The sequence below is a fragment of the Leptonychotes weddellii genome, unplaced genomic scaffold, assembly GCF_054177405.1.
Source record: "Leptonychotes weddellii isolate Sample4059 unplaced genomic scaffold, ASM5417740v2 HiC_scaffold_2794, whole genome shotgun sequence".
Classification (NCBI taxonomy): domain Eukaryota; kingdom Metazoa; phylum Chordata; class Mammalia; order Carnivora; family Phocidae; genus Leptonychotes; species Leptonychotes weddellii.
This window is the reverse complement of record NW_027873358.1, coordinates 1905-13142: the sequence shown is the minus strand read 5'-3', so window position 1 is coordinate 13142 and position 11238 is coordinate 1905. Positions and strand designations below refer to the sequence as shown.

At 45.4% G+C, this 11238-nt stretch overlaps 1 pseudogene; it reads right to left on the bottom strand.

Moving 5' to 3' along the window:
- Positions 1-3474: 3474 nt before the first annotated feature.
- Positions 3475-4999, bottom strand: LOC102736260 (pyruvate dehydrogenase (acetyl-transferring) kinase isozyme 3, mitochondrial pseudogene; annotated as a pseudogene).
- Positions 5000-11238: the final 6239 nt, after the last annotated feature.

Below are 11238 nucleotides of genomic sequence, written 5' to 3'. Positions count from 1 at the left end.
AGCATCTGAAAATCCTTTTGGAACTTCCCTTATCTTTGCTCCCCCCCCAAAGTATATAATCACTTGCCCCTCACAGTCCTGGGGCAGCAGCTCTTTCTGCCCATGGGTCCTGTCCTCAGGCTTTAATAAAACCACCATTTTGCACCAAAGATGTCTCAAAAATTCTTTCTTGGCTGTTGGCTTCGGACCCCACCAAACATCACCCATATCCAAAAACTACATCCCAAGAATATGTAATTCCATACACTCACTGTTGCTAGTACTGCCTTAGGTCTGTGCCCTTGGAACACAGTTCTATTTCATGTGATTTCTTATGAAAATAGGAAAAGAAAAAGTAAGGTGCCGTATTAGTTGGTTAGGGCTAGTGTAGCAAAGCGCTGTGACCCAGCTAGCTTGAAACAACAGAAATGTACCTTCTCACAGTTATGATGGCTCGAAATTCAAAATCAAGGTGTTGGCAAGGCCATGCTTTGTCTGATACCCTAGGTAGGATCCTTTCTTCACCTCTTCTTAGCTTCTGATACCGCCATCAGCCATGGCATTCCTTGGCTTGTGGCTGCCCTATTCTAATTTCAGCCTCCCATCACATGGCCTCCTCTAGGTGTGTCTGTGACCCTGCTTCCTTCTTTTTAAAGGGCCATCAGTCATTGGGTTAGGGGCTGCCCGACTTCAATATGAGAAAGTATGTAAGTGTGACTTTATCCTAACTGACATCTCAATTATATCTGCAAAGACCCCACTTCTAAATAAGGTCACATTCACAGGTACAGGGGGTTAGGACTTCAACCTATCTTTTTGTGGGACACAATTCAGGTGCATTTATAAATGTATATGATGCACGATGCAGCATATACCAGGACAGAACCTTCCCTTTGGCCTATGCATCAGTGAGAACCAAATCCTCCACTTAGAATTTTACCCATCTGATGACTGTGCTAATTTCCCACCAACCAGTTTCTGTCTCTGGACATCTCAAACCTGGTTTGTTGTGGTTGTCATGATTTTCTGCAGGGATGGGCATGTATAATAAAATTCAGAAACCCCAAATGAAAACCTCCTAGAGGAGAACAAAAGAAGAAGGCTGTGGTGGAGCAATGAATTTTGAGTGGACTGGTGTTGCCTCTCGATGGATAACAGAGCGGGTCCTTTATTCTTGAAGATGCAAAGGGACATGATCTTCATAAGCTTGTCACCTATTTCAGGGTTTTACAATGTTTTCAGTCTCGGAGTTCTTCAAATTCCACATCTCTCTTGCTTTTCTTTAATCCTATCTTTTTGTGTTTAGGGGTCTTAGAAGAGCCAACAGCTGCCCAGCATGCTTGACCTTAAACCCTCTTATGAGCCAAGATGGGACAGGTCCAGACAGCCTGGTCTCTGAGCCTGGGCATCTGGCTGTGGGAGCCCCAGCTGCAGAATGATTTCATTTACATTGCTATTCAGAGACAAATGGCCCAGCTCAATGGAAAGTCTTTCATTCCTAACAAGCAAGCCAGTATGTGGCATTTTTCTTTTCCTTACTCTGTGGGGTAAAATGAACCTTGCAGATGTTCCTGTAATACTAGAAGAATAAGATTCACAGATGAGCAGCGGAGAGTGGCTTGGCTCCCTACTGGGTTTGCCAGTTGCCATGTGGCCTGTGGTCAAGTCAGAGGAGCAGCTGGGAATCGCATTTGGGAGCTGACTTCACAGCTGTGGTCAGAAAGCCAGAAGGCCTGTTTGTATAGAACCTTCCCTCACAAACTGTAGTGAGTGCTTCCCTCCAAAAACAAGGCCTGGAACAGAGGGGCTTAGATGAGAGCATCTCTTGTCCTAATAAAGTCATGGGGGGCCCTCTTGCTGTGTGGTGATTGAGCAGTGGTAGTCAGTGGTGGTGCTCACTGGACAAACAATATGTGGAAGTCACTGAGACCTGAAGAAGGCAGGGCCCTACCTGCAGGACACAAATAGGGGGGCCCAGGCAGATAAACAAAATTATACAATATGTCATCCATGATGACCCTAGGAAGAGCCATCACCTTATTAAATAGAAACGGACAGATGCTGGGGATGTACATTTCGTGGCAGACCCATTTCACCATGTGGGTCATAAATTAAAATGCCAAGGGGCACCTGGGTGGCTCTGTCGGTTAAGTGTCTGACTTCAGTTCGGGTCATGATCCCAAGGTCCTGAGATCGAGCCCCATGTCGGGCTCTCTGCTCAGTGGGAGCCTGCTTCTCCCTCTCCCTGCTGCTCCCCCTGCTTGTATGCTCTGTCAAATAAACAAAACAAAACAAAACAGAACAAAACTTTTAAAAAGTTCAAATGCCAAGAGTATATGCTTTAGGATTGTAATTCCCACATTCATATTCCCACATTACTTTTAAGAAAGAATCCAGTTTGGGGCGCCTGGGTGGCTCAGTTGGTTGAGCGACTGCCTTCGGCTCAGGTCATGATCCTGGAGTCCCGGGATCGAGTCCCGCATCGGGCTCCCTGCTCGGCAGGGAGTCTGCTTCTCCCTCTGACCTTCCTCCCTCTCATGCTCTCTGTCTCTCATTCTCTCTCTCTCAAATAAAAAAGAAAAGAAAAGAAAGAATCCAGTTTGCAAATAACCATTCTATCTCTACACAGGAAAACCATTCTCTCCTTGATGAGATAATAAAAGGCAAGCTGAGGGCAAAAGGCACACTGACACTCGACAAACCACACCCCCAAAGGTGAGATATGTGTGACCTTCTTCGGGCACTCATGACTGCCCAAGAACAAAAAAAGGAAATACAAATGGTCAACTGATAAAAATTTCAGTCATGCACGACATAAAACTCCATCTGTTATAACTGTCTTAATGATTTACAATAAAAACACAATCTTAATAAGAGCCAGACCTCCAGGAACCTATAGACTCAATTTCCTGGAGGCCTAATGTCACCCTACCCTCCATAGGATTAAAAAAATAGCCTATATAATCAGTCACTCCTCACACTTACAATGCAGCTTTTTCTGCCTACAGGTCCTGTCCCGTGCTTTTTTTTTTTTTTTTTTTTTAACTTTTGGAATGCTTTAATTGACAGAATGGGAGTACACAAATGAATTTTAAAATAAAATCAATGCATCAGAGAGTAAGAGCTAACGTGAAACTTGCCGCACCTCACTCCGATCAGATGGAAGAAGGCAAAAGTTGAAATCACAGAGTGAGGAAGGATGCATATGAGAGAGGAAGGGCCCTGGGACTGAATTATTCAAGACACACTCTGCTGGTGTCTTCAACTTCCAGATCACCCACGCCTTAGTCAGTGGTTTGGAAAACCATGGTGTTTGGTCACAAAGAGCAACCGCAGAAACTGGCTGTATCTGGAATGAGGAAGGAGCTTAGACTCCTGGGGAGAATGTAGACACTCGACTCTATGACAAGGAGGAGGGAGGTATGAGGGCACCAGAGCACTAACGAGGCTCTGTGCCGTTTTACGACAGGCGCCAACCAAACCACAGCAACATACTAGGAAAAACTGCTCGGGTTACTACTTTAGTGAAGATCTGGAGCAGCTATAGGAAGGTTTTTGTGGAGAAGGTCCAGCTCATATAGAGAAATTACACATTCAAGCACTGGAGTACTATGGTGCCTTGCTCAGAGTTGGTGGAGGAAAGGAGTTCTCTCCAGTTGACTTGTGGAAGACAATCTTTCTTCTCAGAGAGGACATGAGCATTCAGTGTTCTAGAAAGTTCTATTAGTCTTGACCTTGTCCTGTTCCGCCTTGTATTTTGAGGCATCCCTAGGTTCTCTGCTGGGATTGCTCCAGTCATCAGCTTTGGGTGTGGTCTTGTAATGACGCCACGCAGACTTATTAAAAACCGGAAGTCTCTCAAATGATTCACCTGAAAGTGCCTTTAAATAAATGACAGCATCAGTACCGACTCCTTCCATGGAATAGAGTTTTAGATCTCCTTGGAAATATCTAGCATACAGACGAGAAATTGGCAAGCCATAACCAAATCCAGCCAGAGGGGCGGCTCTTGTAGGCTCCAGGCTAGGTCTAGGAGCAGTTGAATACATGTAGTTAAAAAGACGGTCTATTTTTCGAAGTGGGACACCACCACCTAGGTCACTTACCTTAATGGACAAGTCTTCTTTACCCAGAGTAACAAGGGTTTTAACAGACGGGTAGGCTTCTTTTCTGTCTTCATATAGTTCAACTGTCGCTCTCATTGAGTTCTTGAACAACTCAAATAGCATGTGAAACAGGTGTGAGGGCACATAAACTACCTGAATAGGTTTGTCTGGAGCTTTGGCATTGAATTCTTCGACTTCCAGCTCTGGAGCTACCAGGTAATACTGTTCACACAGCATCTTGGCGGTTTCATAGGCATCTTGCATGACATCAGCCACATTGCAGGTGGGATCAATACTTCCAATGTGTTAGGATGAGCAGGGTTGGTGTCACCACCAAACAGAAGTGTGTGCTGGTTAATAAGCATGTGGAAAGAGATGCGGTTGGTATAGAACCGATCCAGAAAATACTGGATGTTACTGCTAACGAATGGATCAAACCCAAATTTCTCCTTGTATTCAATCACTCCTTGTGCCATTGTAGGAACCACATCGTTGTGTCTATTTCTGACTTTCATGAGAACTTGCAGAAAGTTAACCAAGACCTGTGGATCCTCAGGGCTCTTATTCTCGTATTCTAAAAGTTCAAGAAAGCTCTGCATATACCAACTCTGAACCAACCCCACCGAAGGGCGGTTAAGCAAGTTATCCGGCAGAAGATTAACTTCTCTCATTGTGTTGGCCAGTCTTACAGGAAGCTCCTTTTGTAGAAACATATATGAAGTTTTCTCACATGCATTAGCTCTCCCGAAGTCTAGGAACTGCTTGATGGAGAGTGGCGATGGCGACAAACGCGAGTAGCGTTCGATCTGCTTAGGCACCGGCTGCTTCAGCAGCCACCGGAAAAGCCGCATCCTCGCCGAGGCCGTGCACAGACCAGCCGAGACACTCAGGCAGCCGCAGGGGCCAATGCAGCCGAGCCGCGCGGATCCGGCACGTCAGCCGAGCTCGCACCCCGGCCTCCGCCTCGGCCTTGGCGCCGCGGAAGCAGCCGCCGCAGCAGCAGCAGCTCCCGGGCCCTGTCCCGTGCTTTAATAAAACCACCTTTTTGCACTGAAAATGTCTCAAGAATCTTTCTTGACCATTCGCTCTCAGACCCAAACTTCAAATTACATCATTTTGGCGCCCACCGTGGGGCTCACGTCTTCTCATCTAGACTCTGAGCCTTAGTGCAAACTTGATGAGTACTTCCTCTTCTCTTCCTTTACTTTCATTTCAGGGGCTTCTCAAGGAGTGTGGTCTTACTGGAACACTTTCATGTCGATTGCTCAGGCTGCAATCCTCTAGCCATGGCTACACCATGGGGAGGACCAAAAGCCTGCCTTTTGACTGAAGTTAGCACCCTGGCCAGGATGGGCCTTCCCTTCCCTGCCTGCGAGCAGGAACCGGTAGATCTGGCATAACGGGACCCTGAGGCTGGTCGGCTCCTCTGATATCAGCACTGAGTCCCAGGTTACCCAGACATGGGAGGTAAGCTTATCAATTTCCTTAGTGAAACAAGAGCCACTTGCTCTATTCTTATTCAGCACTCAGGCCCTACTAGTCTTTCTAACCATAAAATTGTTGGCATAGAAGAGGAAACCAAAACGTGTCACCAGACAATACCTCTCACCTGTAAGTACGGAAGCCAGTTGGTTACTTATGTTTTTCTAGTCCTTCCATCTTGTCCCACTCCATTACTTAGATGAGATTTAATGTATAAACTAGCAAGCAGTTTTGCTCTTCCTAAGGAAGAGGACAAGCTGTTCTCTTTAATGCCTGGGGAATTAAAACTTTTACCCTGGTACCCTTTGTAATATCTGGAAGGAAGTAAATCCACAGGTCGGGATTGTGATGACCTGGGTGAGGAAACACAGCCCCTATTTGCTTTTGAATGGGCCTCACCTTCAAGCCCACAGGCAGCTTAATGAACCTGGACAGTCTTGCTGCCGGGGATTTAGAGACAGGCCTCACCCATTCACGGCTGCATTTAGTAAACACCTCTATGATATCTCCTGGCCTCAAGGAACTATAATTCAATATGTGGATGATATTTTAATCTGTGGTCCCACAAAAGAAACGTTTGGTAGTAATTCTATAACTTTACTTAATTTCTTGGCAGACAGAGGGCATCACATCTCTCTTAAAAAAAGTACAAATATCTAGGGGCGCCTGGGCGGCTCAGTCGTTAAGCGTCTGCCTTCAGCTCAGGTCATGATCCCAGGGTCCTGGGATCGAGGCCTGCGTCGGGCTCCCTGCTTAGCGAAGAGCCTGCTTCTCCCTCTCCCATTCCCCCTGCTTATATTCCCTCTCTTGCTGTCTCTCTCTCTCTCTCTGTCAAATAAATAAATAAAATCTTTAAAAAAAAAAAAAGTACAAATATCTAAACAAAAGGTACAATATTTGGGATATGAATTAGCACCAGGACACCATACCCTGCCTACTGACAGAAAGAGGGCTATATTAGTTCTTGGAGCCCCAGCTACAAGAAAACAACTCTGTACTTTCCTAGGTACGGCAGGTTTTTGCCACCTGTGGATTCCTAGATTTGGACTCTTAGATCAACCATTATATGATTCATTTAAAGGCTCTGAGGAAGAACCTTTACTCTGGAGTAAAGCCCAACAGATGGTCTTTCAAACATTAAAAGCTAACTTTTTGTCAGCCCCAGCTTTAGCTTTGCCAAATTTAGAAAAAACTTTCATTTTATATGTGGCAGAAAAACAGGGACACACTTTGGGAATTCTGACACAAAAATGAGGAAATGAAGCAGGACTGGTGGGCGATTTTTCAAAGTCACTTGTGAATGTAACATAGGGGTGGCCAGCTTGTCTTTGAGCAGTGACCACCACAGCCTCCTGGCAGGAGGAACTTCACAACTTACTATGGGACAGTCCTTGCTGATGATGACTGATGACTCCACCTCGGGTCCAAAGTGTTCTAGAGACCTAAGGTCACCGCTGACTTACTAAATACCATGCTATGCATTTAGATACACCTGAAATAATGCTTAAAACCTTCCATCTTTAAACCCAGCTACCCGTATGCCTGGGCCTGACCATCATACTTCTATGCTAGAACATGAATGCTCAGAGATTATCGAACTTGTTTATTCTAGCAGACCAGATTGATTGATTTATTTATTTATTTATTTATTTATTTATTTATTTTACTATTTTATTTATTTTTGTGTGTGTGAGAGAGAGCACAAGCAGAGGGAGCGGCGGGCAGAGGGAGAAGCAGGCGACCTGCTGAGCAAGGAGCCCGATGTGGGACTCGATCCCAGGACCCTGGGATCATGACCTGAGCCGAAGGCAGACGCTTAACTGACTCAGCCACCCTGGCGTCCCAGACCAGATTTAAAAACTCTCCAAATGACAATGATGAGATAACAAAAGGCAAGCTGAGGGCAGAAGGCACAATAACAGTCCACACCCCCCTCCCCCAAAGGCCTCATATATGTGACATTCTTCAAGCACTCGTGACTGCCCAGGAACAAAGAAAGGACAAACAAATGGTCAACTGATAAAGATTGCAGTTCTTATGCATGACATAAAACTCCATCAGTTTTTAACTGTCTTGATGATTTACAAGAAAAGCACAATCTTAATAATAGTCAGACCTCCAGGAACCTATAGACTCCATTTGTTAGAAGCCTAACATCACCCTCCCCTCCATAGGATGAACAAAACCCTATATAATCGGTCACTCCTCACATTTATGATGCAGCTTTTTCTGCCCACGAGTCCTGTCCCTGTGCTTAATAAAACCACCTTTCAGCACTGAAAATGTCTCAAGAATTCTTTCTTGACTATTTGCTCTTGGACCCAAACTTCAAACCACAGCATTCTCACAGGTGATATTGATGTCAATAGATGGTACTCCCTTTCAGAGATCTAGCCTGTTCCTTTTCCTTCCTCATTCCATGCTGATTTTTACCCTTGTTAAACTGTAAGGGAGAAAAATAAAACTTCTTCTACCCTTTCAGGTTCTGTACCTGGGATCCTGGAAATTGATAAAAGACAGAGTAACAGGAGAAAAGGCATACAAATTTTATTTGATATTAATAATTTTATGTGTACATGGAGTCCTTGATATAAAATAAATGAAAACCCAAAGAAGTGGCTAGGCTTGAGAGCATATATACCATGTTTACCAAAGAGCGGTGAATTGTGGAGATGTGATAGACAAAGGTAAAGGAGTTTGAGCTCCTAGAGGCGGGAAACTGTGGGAAGGTAAATATAGAGGGGAACCTAGTGGAAGACAAGGTTTGTTAAGTACAGTTTGTTAGGCAGATCGCTGTCATTGTGTCTTGGTCTGGTAAGAGTTTAGAGTCATCTCTGGTGAATACAGTGGTTCAGTCATCCTGTCACTCCAGGCATGAGAGAGGAGAGGGGGACCCCTCCACGAAGGTTTTATTCAGGATTATCACAGTGGGGGGAAAGAGAGCCCAGTATAGAACTGGGCTCAGTTCCAAGCGCAGCATGGGCCAGTGGGGCTGTAGAGCCGAGGATCAGGGTGGGGGTCGTATTCTGATCCCCTGTGTTGCTTTCATGGGACTTAGCCATGTACCAGCACCCCACGGGCAGACAGCATAAGAAAGCCAATGGGCTGTGTAACAGACATTTTATATAACTTCCTCAGCTACAGATGCATATGATTGTCATCATGCCCAGAACTCTTAATTATAGAGATAAAGATCCACTACAATTGAAAGAATTCAATAAAAGAATGTATAGAAAGTGACTGATGCACAGCCTCAATTTTCTTAAAAATGTGTCTGCATATGCACGTGTGTATATCATTATTTGCAGTTGTACATTTGTTGATGATTAATACCTGTCTCCCTGCCAAAGTGTAAACTCCTTGAGTGCAGGCGTAATGTCAGCTGGAGTCTGGAAGACAGGAATGACTTTCTGACCAAATGAACAAATGAAGAATTTCCAGCAACCGAACGTATTATGTTTCCATCTCCTTACCATGCCTTAGCTATAAATGGCTCTCTCAAAAAATGTTGACCTCTCTTTCAATCTGGCTGATGCAATGCTTTGGAAATGTTTTAGATCTCATTATTTATTTCATATGTGACCAACACCCCAGCTGCTGGGCTCAGAAATCCATCATCAGGTTCCTATGGAGACCAGTCTTTCCACAGGCTGCTCCCCAGCCCCCAACTGAGCATGGCAGGGATGCTGGGCTGGCCTGCTTCTGGGAGGGGTGACTGGTTCAAGGAGTCCCCATCAGCCTCACCAGATTTCCCTAGAATTGTACTGTAGTCTCAAACTCTCCCAAGGCACCTGGGTGGCGCAGTCGGTTAAGCGTCTGCCTTCGGCTCAGGTCATGATCTCAGGGTCCTGGGATCGAGCCCAGCATCGGGCTCCCTGCTCAGCAGGGAGTCTGCTTCTCCCTCTCCTTCTGTCCCTCCCCCCACTCATTCTCTCTCTCAAATAATTTTAATTATTTATTTGAGAGAGAGAAAGACAGAGATAGCGAGAGAGAACAGTAGCTGGGAGGAGAGAGAGAAGCAGGCTTCCCACTGAGCAGGGAGCCCGACGTGGGGCTTGGTCCCAGGACCCTGGGATCATGACCTGAGCCGAAGGCAGCCGCTTAACCGACTGAGCCACCCAGGGGCCCCATAAATAAATAAAATCTTAAAAAAAAACCCCAAGCCTCTTCCACTCAACCTTCCTTCCTTCCTTCCCTCAGAGAAATCCTGTCTGACTCCTGGGCTGCAGCACATGGAAGCAGCACACTAAAAGTGAAAAACCAGTGGCAGAAAGTAGAAATGGCTGCCAGATCTGTCCCAGCAGCAGGGCCTGGCAGAGTCCCCGGAGCCTCCTCTGGCCTCCGTGGGGCACAAAACACCCACATGACCAAGGACATAGGTCCAGCTATAACCTTCAGGCAGAAACTTTCTCCCAAGAACTTAGTTGTCGCCCTGGGGAAAAAAATGGGGAAAGGCAGCCTCCTGAAATTGAAAATTTTCACATATGAAATGATTGAGTTATTAATAAATTAACCAAATATGTCTTTTACTGGCAATATCACTTCTGGTTCCGAGGTGAATGGCAGCTCAAGACCCAAATTTGGTTAGGTTTAGAACAAATGTATAAAATGAGGTCTGCAGATTAGTTTTGTGACTTTGAAAAATTTTACACTGCAGATATGCTTATTGCATAAATGCTTTATGCATTGAACATTTCTTTTTTTTTTTTTAAGATTTAATTTATTTATTTATTTGAGAGAGAGAGAGGGAACAAGCAGGGCAGAGGGGCAGAGGGAGAAGCAGACTCTCCTCTGAGCAGGGAGCCCGATGCAGGGCTCAATCCCAGGACCCTGGGATCATGACCTGAGCCGAAGGCAGACGCTCAACTGACTGAGCCACCCAGGCGCCCCTCATTGAACATTTCTTAATACTTAATGTATGGTGAGCATCTTTCAATGTCAATTAAATGCTTCTCATTTTCACTGGACGGATAGTATGCTGTGGAATGGCTGCACCATCATTTACCCAACCACTCCCTTTCCTTGCTGGCTGTCAGCCAGGAGCCTTTCTCAGCTCCAAGTCGGCCTGTATTCCTGGGCACGTTGCCCCTTCCACCTTCAAGCCAGCAACAGTGTGTCCAGTGCTTTTCATACTTGGAATTTCTCTGGTTTCCCCTTCTTCCATGTCTCCTCTGCCTCCCACCAGGTGAAAGTGTCTCCCTATCCTATGCCTGCAATCCAAATCACATCTACAAATTCCCTTCTCCATGGAACGTAGCATTTTCTTAGGTTCCAAGGATTATGGCGTGGAAATCGTTGGAGGGCTTCTGTCTGCCACGTTGCTTTGTACCATCTATGCACATAATTAGGTGCTTAATAAATACTAGTTACTTAATTTTATGGCGATTCAGTCTCATGTTATTCTTATTTCAGTAGATAACATTGCAATAAATCTCTTTGTTCATCCTGGGTCACATAGCTCACATATTCCAAATTTCCTCGATTTTGGGGTCAACTTTTGAGGAGAGATAAAAGGCCACATCTGCAATCCCACTTACTTCTTCCTGTGTACAAAAATGTAGAATCAATCCCTGTGCATAAGAATATAGAATTGAGAGCAAAGAGGGCGCCTGGGTGGCTCAGATGGTTAAGCGTCTGCCTTCGGCTGCGGTCATGATTCCAGGGTCCTGGG